This window comes from Penaeus japonicus, unplaced genomic scaffold, assembly GCF_977035675.1.
Source record: "Penaeus japonicus unplaced genomic scaffold, GWHDUDI00000001_assembly GWHDUDI00000012, whole genome shotgun sequence".
Taxonomy (NCBI): Eukaryota; Metazoa; Arthropoda; class Malacostraca; order Decapoda; family Penaeidae; genus Penaeus; species Penaeus japonicus.
The window spans coordinates 47,128,693-47,138,692 of NW_028234414.1; the positions used below are offsets into that span (position 1 = coordinate 47,128,693).

A 10,000-nucleotide genomic window follows, 5' to 3' on the forward strand; every position below is an offset into this window, starting at 1 on the left:
AGAACACAAAGAACAAGTAGCAAAGTAACTCAATAGTGGAGAGAGGAATGCTAATATAAAATATAAAGCAAAATTTCTCAAAAAAAAAAAAAAATCTTCATCTTATAACAGAATCCACCCAACCAACCTTGCTGCCTCAATCCCTAAAGAGGTGAAGACTTCATACGTGTTGTTTGAGGTGCAACGCGTGCCGTCAACGCCATAGGTTGCAATGACCTCCTGCAAGTTGTCTCCTTCCACAAGCAGTTCATGCTGGGAAATCCCACTTGTGTCGTTCTGTTTACATTAAAAAGGAAATCCATGAGGCACTTTATCAGTCCATCCATCCATCCCTCTAGGAAAGGAATTGTGGGAAGTACAAAAAATGATGATTTTATCATATCTTGATGAAAAGAAGAATTGAGGTTATCTCTGCCAACAAATGAATAATTTCCTTTTTATTCTTTTAAATATTCCTTTAACTTGGATATGTTTTATGATTGAAATTTTAATTACGATTTTAATCTTGCTTATTCATCATATCAAAACATACGAGAATCAAGTTTGAGCAGATACTAAGAAAACATGATACCAGGAATTATCTTATAATTCAACAAAATTAAATGCATAATATAAGACATAAAAACTGCACTTAGAAAATAATTTTACAAAAATAATAATAATAAAGAAAAATCAATAAAACAAAACAAAAACAAAAATCTAAAAAACATAAAAAATGATGAATGACAGAAGCATAAGTAAATAACAAAAACAAAGAAAGAACAAAGAATTAAAAAAATATATATTAAAAATCTTTCAAATACAAAAAAAAAAAAAAAAAAAAAAAAAAAAAAAAATCACAAATAATAAACATCAAAAATAAGCCATGCTCTACAACAAGAGATCACACATATATATAAAACTATCTGAATTGAACTCCACTGACCTGGTTGATGACAGCCCTGTTGACAGATGGCAAGCCCTTGATGATGACCTTGGTGATGTGCTGCTTGAGGCGCTGCAGCTGGCAGTACAAGGACGACACCTTGGTCTTCGAGGGACGGACGGTGAGAGTGGCGTCGGATTCTACACACACGTCCATCTCTTTCACCTGGGGAGAGGAGAGCGGAGGCTCATTAACTGTACGGAAATTCTTTGCAACGAAGAAGAAACAGAGTATTTTCTGAAGAGGAACTTTGGGAAAGAATATAAATATATCAATTTATATTAAACATTTATTCATGCAATCATAGATATTGTTTATAATATAAAAGCATTGATCAAGAAAAATAAAATATCTTATAAAATATTTATCATGCCAATTATTTGAAGTACTTTTGATTTCATAAAAACTTAAACCCTGAGACTAAAATACAAATGACCCATATCGAGGTATAAAAAAAAGGTTTAAACAATGCAAATCAATGAAGGAATAGGACGTCTAAGGCAGTGGTTGGACAAAATGGCACCAAAGATGTGGTACATCAATGGCAGGTTAACTTGCAGGGGAAATTTAAGTAATAAGTGATAAAACATATCAAAAAAAATCATGGAAAGAATGTTCTATGAAAACGATACACAGTGATGTGTTATAAATGCCCAATTTACAGAGGCTAAGGGATGGAGGCACCACCTACAGATATACCACCACTCACCAACACATACTCACATAGCTCACGATTCACGATCACTCCACATCACATCTACTATTGTATATCATCATCCTCTCGTAGTCATCCAACCATTCCATCCCACCATTCCATCATCCACCCATTGCATCCATCCATTCCATCCATCCCTAATCATCTATCTATTCTATCTATCTAAATCTATCTATCTATCTATCTATCATAATCTATCTGTCTATCTATCTATCTATCTATATATATAGTCTATCTATCTTTCTATCTATCTACTATCAATCTATATATCTTTCTATCTATCATCTATACTATCTATCTATCGGGGTATTCTATCTATCTATCTCTATCTATCTATATCTATCTATCTATCTATCTTATCCTATCTATCAATCTATCTCATACCCATCCATCCATCTATCCCATCCATCCATCCATCCATCAATCCATCTATCTATCTATTCCCAACCCTCTCTCTCTACTCTCTTTGTTTTTTGTAATTCTCAGCCCACATCACGTGCTTTTTATTTTTCCTTTCCCTTCCTCCCTTTTTTTACTTTCCCCCTTGTCCCCCTCTCTTCGGGGGGTAGGTTCCTTCTCCATCAGCTTACCTCTAATATCCCTTTCCCTTTCCGCCTCCACACTCTCCTCTCCTCCCTCTTTTCCTAGTGTCTCCTTCTCGTTCTTTCACTCATATACTCTCTCCATCTTATCTTAGTTATCACTCAACTACTCACCCTGGTCACTAACTATCTATCTCTCTCCTACCATCAGCATCCACTGCACAAGCATACACTCGCACCCTCCCACTCTTTATAGGCGCCACCTACAATCCATCTCTAAACCAGCGCAAAAACCACCACTGAGCGAACGTGAGCAATAGGGGGGGGGGTGGGGGGTGGGGGGGGGGGGGGGGGGGTATAAACGGAACGGAGTAGAGGACAACATCTTATATATAGCTCGTCCATCTAAAATCACTTTGCGTGCTCTCCGCGTGGAGAGTGAGACCCACCCCAACGCGACCACTAAGACTTATCACCAAGAGTTCACACATCTGATCATGACTAGGAGTGAGAGCACATCTAAATTACAGCGACCCAGAGGGAGCGCGAGGACGGCGCGGTTAACACGATCCCGCGCTCCAGACCACCATCCGCCTCCCAATACCAAGCACAAATTGCCACCACTAGCGGTACGAGCCACGCGAACACGGACTACCCCACCTACTGCCACCTCACATAGTCCCCCCACCCACCAACAACTCTACAAGGACAACACACTGGCCAAAACTGTGTGCAAAAATCCAGCCACACACCATTCCAAGACCCGCACAACTAGGAGCTTGACACGTCATCTATCTCTCTTAAACTAATCTTATCATTTCTATCTATTTAAATCCTTCCACACTCCATCTCTCACTCCTCAGGGTACCCAGCAAGCTCTTACCCCCAAACTAACCCGCCAAGGCCAGCCGTGCGCTGCTCGTACGCGCATCCTAAATCCTCTACAAAACATACATCCCAAAGTAGCGGACTACCCCACCCAAATGAAGACTCAAATCTCGCGAGGTCATGAGCTAAATCCAACGGGTAGACAGACAAGCTCTAACACTCGCGGGGGGTAGGTGTCAGCGTCTAGCGTTGCGGAGAAGCGAGCGTCACACATATACATAACATCGTGAATCTCCAGATCTCACTCTTGCGTTTTATTCAGTATGAGAGTCTATCTACTTCTGGATAGCTGAGTGGGGGCGTCTCAGGAGCGGAACTCGTAAATATATACAGTAAAAAACTAAAAGTACTGCATTCTTAATGATTTTATAAAACAAAATAGTTTGTCTCAATCGTCTACCCCTCCTCTCGCTCTGTCACTAGTTGCTCGCTCTCAGCCTTCCTTCTCGAACGCTCTCCCGACCGCTCGTCCTCGCTCTCTCTCTTGCCTTCTCTCAGCCTTCGATCCGCTCTCCTCTCTCATTGCCTCATCTTCTCCTCCGCCGTCCTCTCTCTCTCCCTCTCTTCGCGTTCTCTCCTCTCTCTAGTCTCCTCTCTCCTTCGTTCTTCCCTTCCTATCCTCCACCTGCATATTCTCTCTCCCTCCTCTCCTCCGTCTCTTCCGTTCTCTACATCTACTACTCGCCCGTTCCCTCTCCGTCGCCCCTCTCTCGATTGGCTCTCAACACCTCCTCCACCCTCCCCCCTCTCTCTCTTCTCACCCTCCCGCTCTCTTCTGCCCTCCTCCCGCGTCTCTCCCCTCTCTCCTCCCGCCCCTCCTATCTCCACATATACTTCACCGATAGTCAGTCATCTTCCTAGTCTTAACGAGAGTTCTTACTCTCTTGCCAGTCTCTCAAATCGACTCACGTCCCGCCTGAGTCATCGAACCCTCTCGAATTCCATCACGCTTCCCCTCCGCTCAGCTCCTTGCACTCCCTCTCCTCGGGGATTCCCGTTACACTTCCCTCTGCTCTCACTCCCCTCCTTTTCATCCACCTCCTCCCAATTCTGCCCGCCCGACCCCACCAACCTTCCACGACTTCATCTCACCTCGATCTCGTCCAAACCCTCTAACCCAAGCATACCCGGTTGTTCAACTCTCCCTTCGTCTCCTCCCTCCTATCCGGTGCTCTCTCATTCTCCCCTGTCTGTCCAATCACTTCACCACCCTCCTCTGGACTTCATTTGTCTCATCTCGAGTCTCTCATCTCCCCCCTCTTATCCAAATTCCAATCATCCTAACCCCAAATAGTCTCTTCACCTTCTCTCATCCGTCGTCTCTCTCCTTCTCCCCCTACCCTCCCTCTTCTCTCATCTCTCCTTTCTCTGCCGTCTCTCTACTCTCAGTCTCTCCACTCTCCCTCCTCTCCCATCGGTGTTGTGCTTCCGTCTCCCTCATCCATCCTCTTCCATCGTCTCTCCTTCAAATCGAAATCTCTCCTCTCTCTCTCCTTCCCCCCTCCAAACCTCTCACGCTCCTCTGCCTCTCCCTCATACTGCTCTATCCCCCTCTCCCCTCCTTGCTTCCCTCTCCCTCCTTCTCTTCTCGCTCTCCTCCCTCTTCCCTCCCTCTCTTCTCTCCTCTTCTCCTCCTCTTCTTCGTCTTTCCCTACTGTCACTCCATTCTCTCTCTTTCTTCGCTTCACTTCACGTCTCGCTAGCTCGCCTATCATCACGTCCTCCACATCTACTCTCTTCGGGTCACTCCTATCACCATCTCTCACTCTGCACTCCTCTTCTGTTTCTCTCATTTCCTCGCTCTCACCCCTCTATCTGCTTTGCCGCTGCTTTCTCTCGTCTTCGCTCTCTTCCCTCATCCCTCCTCTCCCCCTATCCTGCCATCCGCACTCGTCTCTCTCACTCCTCACTCCTCTCCAGCGACTCATCTCCTCCAGATCCCTCTCTCTCTCCTCCTCTCTGCCATCCTACCCTCCTAAACTCCCATCACATTGCCGTGCCCTCACCCCTGATCTCATATCGAATATCACTCTCATCTCCCTATTCTTCTCATCCTCCCTCTTTCTCCGATCTACAACAAATCCCCTCTCCTCTCTAAAAAACAATCGTAAAAAAAAAAATCAATTAAAATGTAAATCTCTAAAAAAAAATCTAAATCTCAAACTAATATCACTATAAATATCTTACTAAACTACTATCGCAAAAACTCTAATTCCTCTCTCTGATAATATACTAGTCTAAAAAACTATCTCTCTCTATACTCTAATTAACAACTCCTAAATGAAAAACAAAAAAAAATAATCCTTATCTTCAGCAATCCCAATAACCCCAATACAACACCCCTCCCTATATCTCAATACCTTCTACCCCCATCTCTATAAAATTCAACTCCGACTACCCTCCTCCTAACCCTCCCATTGCCGTTTAAAGCTTCTGCCGCTCATCTTCTTCTCTATCATCTCATCTCTGTTCTCTTCCTCCACTACATCACTCGCCTACAACCTCCTACTCTTCTATACTTCATCCTGCACTCTCTTCTCACCCCCTCTCAACGTCTACCCTCTTCCCCACACCATCCCCTCCTCTCACCTACCTCGCTCTTCCACCATCCTCCTCAACCCTCCTGTATAATCGGACTGCTATCTTCTACTCCATCCTCATCTCTCTCTCTCATTTCTCCCCTCGATCTTCTCCACTCCCCCCTTCCCCGCGACAATGAGCAACTCTCTCCACGTCACTCTCTCTCCATCTCCTTTTGCGCTCTTCTCCCCTCGCCTTCAGCTGCCTCACTCTCTCTCCCCTCCTCTCCTCACCCCTCAAATCACTCTAGAGACCCCCCTCTCACCGTCTCACTCCCCTCACCTCTCTCTTCACTCGCTCTCCCCTCCTCTCGCTCCCCTCCGGGTGGGGGGTGGGGTGGGGGGGGCTCTCCCATGTCCTCCTCCCTTCGATACGCCTACTGCGTCCCGAACCTCTCCTCCCCCCCATCTTAATTCTACCCACACTTCCTCTCAACCCCTCTCACTCTCTCTAAACTTATTCTCTCATAAATCCCCGTCTATCTCTTATAAATCTCTTCTCTATCTCCATCACATCCTCTAATCCTCTCATCCACTCTTATAATTTCCCTTCTCCCATAACTTACAAATTTTCTGCTAATCCTCTAATAGAAAACTATCGTCTACCCTATCCTCCCCTCTATCCTTCCCACACTATCTCTCTCCTCCCTCTTCCTTCCCACGCCTATTCCCGCCCCCGCCTCGCCATCCCCCATCCACGCCCCACCTCCTCTCCACTCTCCCCTTCCTTCCTCTCTCTCAGGCTTCCTAGATTCTGCTCTATCTCTCTTACTCTTCTCTCCACATTCCTCTCTTTCTTTTCTCTCCTTTTTTAAAAAATTAAAAATTTATATTAATAACTCTCTTCTTGATTTTCTCTCTCTTTTCTTTTATAAAAAAATTATAATTAATATTTTAAAGAATAATCTTTATAAATTTAAATAAAGAATCATATCACATTACTTTAATAAAAATTCTTTAATATATATTATCTTTTATTGAAATTCTAAATATATTTATTATGTATTCAAAATTAATATAAATAAGATTTAAATTAATCATCTCTCTCTCAACTCTCTTTTCCATCTTTAAATTATAAATACAACTCATTTACATATAAACAAATTATAAATAAAATATGTCTTCTCTTCTTTTAAAACCCATCCTCATCCCATCTGCTGCATCTGCTCCTCCTCCTCTCGTCGCTCACCTACCACTCTCACGCTACTCTACTCTTCTCTTCTGCACCGCTCCACTGTCCAATCAAATCTCCTCTCCTCCCTCGCCTCTCCATCATTCCTCTCCCCTCTCCTCCTCTCTCCCTCTCTCTCTCTTTATCTCACTCGATCTCACTCTCACCCTCTCTTTCCACCTCTCCATCCTCTCGAATTCTCTCCCATCCTCTCCACTCTCTCTCTCCTCCGCCCTCCTCTCTCAACTTCTTCTCATTCCCTCTTCCAACTCCTTCTCGTCACTCTCTCCCTGCCTAAAACTGCATCCGTCCTCCATTCTCTCCCCTCTCTTCTCCTCCTTCAATCTCCTATTCTCTCTTACCAATCTCCTCCTCATCTCTAACATACGCTCTCTCCTGCTTCTCTGCGCTCGCCATCATCCGACCTCCATCTCCTTACATCTCTTCTCCTTCTCTGTACGGCCAAATAGCTCTCTCGACAATCATCCCCTCTATCAGTTCTAATCCGAACAGCGATATCTCGCTCCTCTCCTATCTCTCCTACTACTCTCCTCACTCTCTCCTCCTCCTCCCCTCCTCACGCACAGATACTCTCTACATCCTCTCAGCCGCTCATAGCTGCCTCTCTCTCCCCTCTCATCTTCCTCTGTCTTCAGTCATCCTGCCGGACCGCTCTCGTCCCGAGAAGCTCGTGCTTCACGCTCTCTCTCTAACTCTCTCCCTTCCTCGACTCACTCTCTTTTATATCGCGCCGTCTCCCTCTCTCTCCTCTCATCTCTCCGCTCTTCTTCTCTACATCTGGAGCCTGCTTCTACATCTCCAGCTTCTCCTACTCGCCACTCCGCATTCTTTCTCGCTATCTCGTTCCTTCTCGCCCTCTCCCGCTCGTCTCTCCGCATCTCTCCCTCCCACTTCCGCTCTCCCCTCGCTCTCTCTCATCTCAATCCTCTCGGCGCTCGTCTTCCTTCTCGGCTCTCTCTTTCCTCTCTCCCTCTCTATCCTTACTTCTCGGCTCTCTCTTGCTCTCTCTCTCTCTCCTCTCCTCTCATTCTCCCTCTCCTCCTTCTACATCCTCTTCTCGTCTCACTCTCGCTCAGCTCTTCATGCGCTCTTCTCTCCACTCTCTTCATCTCTCCTCCTCTCCTCTCTCCCTTCCTCGCTCTCCTAATCCTCTCTCCTCTCTTCTCCCTCTCTCGTACTTACTCTCCTCTCCTCCAGCTCTGTAACCTCGCCTCTCTCCTCAGTGCTCTCTGCCTCTTCCGCCGCACACTAGGCTAAAATTAAGAGACACTATTAGTAGATAATATTTATATTCCAAGCTCATTACTTCGCGCAACGATGCTGCCAAAATACGACTACGTACTAGTAGGAGCAGCATAGAATTCTGGAATCGCCTCCACTCCTCGCACTCCTCTTCTCGCCCACTCAACTCCTCCTCACCGCCCTCTCTCTCTCTTCGCTCTTCCCTCTCTGATCTCTCTCCCCCTCATTCCTTCTCCTCTCACTCATCCCGTCGTCCTCTCGTCTCTTCGTCCTCCTCATTACACTCTCTTCCTCCCCTCTCTCCTTTATCTCTCAATCTCTCCGCTCTCATCGACTCCTCTCTCACCTCCTCTCTCTCCTCACTCTCCTCCCTCCCCTCTTCTTTCGCTCTCTCTCCTCTTCCTCTCTCTATCATCTATTCTGCTCTCTCTCTTCACTCTTATCTCTATAAATCTCCTCTGCTCTACTCTCCTCTCTCTATCTCTCTCTTTCTCCTCTCCTCCTCAATCTCCTTCTTCCTAGACCTCCTCTCTCATCATCTACTCTACTCAAACTACTGCTATCTCCTTCCCTCTCTCCTCTCTCCTCTCTTATCTCTCTCTCCTCTTTATAACTTCTCACTTCTCTCTTTCCTCCTCCTCCTCCTCATCCTCCCCGTCCCCTTCTCGCCCCTCTCCACATCCCTCCTCATTACCTTTCTTCTTCCCCTTCCCTCTCTCCTTCGCCCTGCTCTCTCTCTCTTCTTTCTCCTCTCCTTCATCTCCTCTCTCTCCTCTCGTCTCTCTCACCCATCTCTCTCTCTCCTTATCTCTCTCTGCTCTATATTTCTCTCTCATTTATCTCTCTCTCCTCTCGTCTCCGCGTCTCTCTCGATCCTCCTCCTCCTCCCTCTCTTTCTCTCCCCAGCTCTCACATCCTCCTCCTCGCTCCTCTCGTCCCATCTCCTCCTCTCTTCTCCACCCCCGCTCCCCTCCTCTCCTTCCATCCTCTTCTCCCTGCCTCCTCTCGCAGACCTCCTTCTCGCCCTCTTCGCTCTCCTCTCGCTTCCTCTCGTCTCCGTCTCTCTCTACTCACCCCCTCTCTCCTCTCGCTCTCTCCTCTCTCTCCACTTCCGCTTCTCTTTACTCTCTCTTCTCCTCCTTCGTTTTATCTCTCTCTCTCTCTCCCCTCCTCCTCTCCCTCTCTGCTCCTCCCCAGCTCCTCCCTCTCTTCTCTCTCTCTCACCCCTCCCCTCACTCGTCCGTCTGTCCTCGCTGCTCTCTCCCCCGTCTCCGCCTCCCGCTCGGCCACTCTCCTCCCTCCCACCGCTCGCCTCGCTCGCTCTCTCCCCCCTCCTCCCTCTCTCCGTCTCGCCCTCAGCTTTCCCTTCGCCTCGTCCCCAACCGATCTCCGTCTCCCCTCCACTCCCCCCTCCTTTCTTCCGCCGCTATCGTCTTGCGCTATTCTCTCTCCCTATCCTCCTTCCCTGTCTCGTCTATCCCCCTTCCCTCATTCCTCTCCGCTCCCCTCTCTCTCTCCCGCTCCCCTCTCTCCAGCCTTACTCGTTTATTATCTTATATTGTGTTATTTTCATCTCTCTCCTCTCGCTATAGCCATCTACGAATCAGCTCCCCTCTCTCTCTCGCTCTCTCTCTCTCCCTCACTATGCTCTCGAGGGTGCGCCTCACAGTCTCTCTTAAGTTATATTGAAATTTATCTTAATGATATTTTAATTAAATCTGTCTACTCTCTCTCTTTATCATTTAATATAATCTGTCTCCATTCCTCTTTAAATAAGAGCTCTCTATATTGTCCCGTTATCCTCCTTTATTCTCGCCTAATTACTCTACTTTTATCTCTCTCTCTCCTTCAGATCTCTCTCTCTCTTCCAATCATTTAAGCCTCTCTCTCTCTCTTGATCTCCTCTCTCTCTTTTAT

At 46.5% G+C, this 10,000-nt stretch overlaps 1 pseudogene across 1 annotated transcript in view; it reads right to left on the bottom strand.

Annotated features, from left to right (window-relative positions):
* Nucleotides 1–10,000, bottom strand: part of LOC122267454 (DNA-directed RNA polymerase III subunit RPC1-like) — a 20,535-nt pseudogene that overhangs the window by 1,624 nt on the left and 8,911 nt on the right. The window contains exons 8-9 of the transcript XR_015191398.1: nucleotides 926–1,092; nucleotides 128–276 (exon numbers count right to left, since the gene is read on the bottom strand). The product of XR_015191398.1 is annotated as a DNA-directed RNA polymerase III subunit RPC1-like (transcript). The remainder of the gene's footprint in view (nucleotides 1–127; nucleotides 277–925; nucleotides 1,093–10,000) is intronic.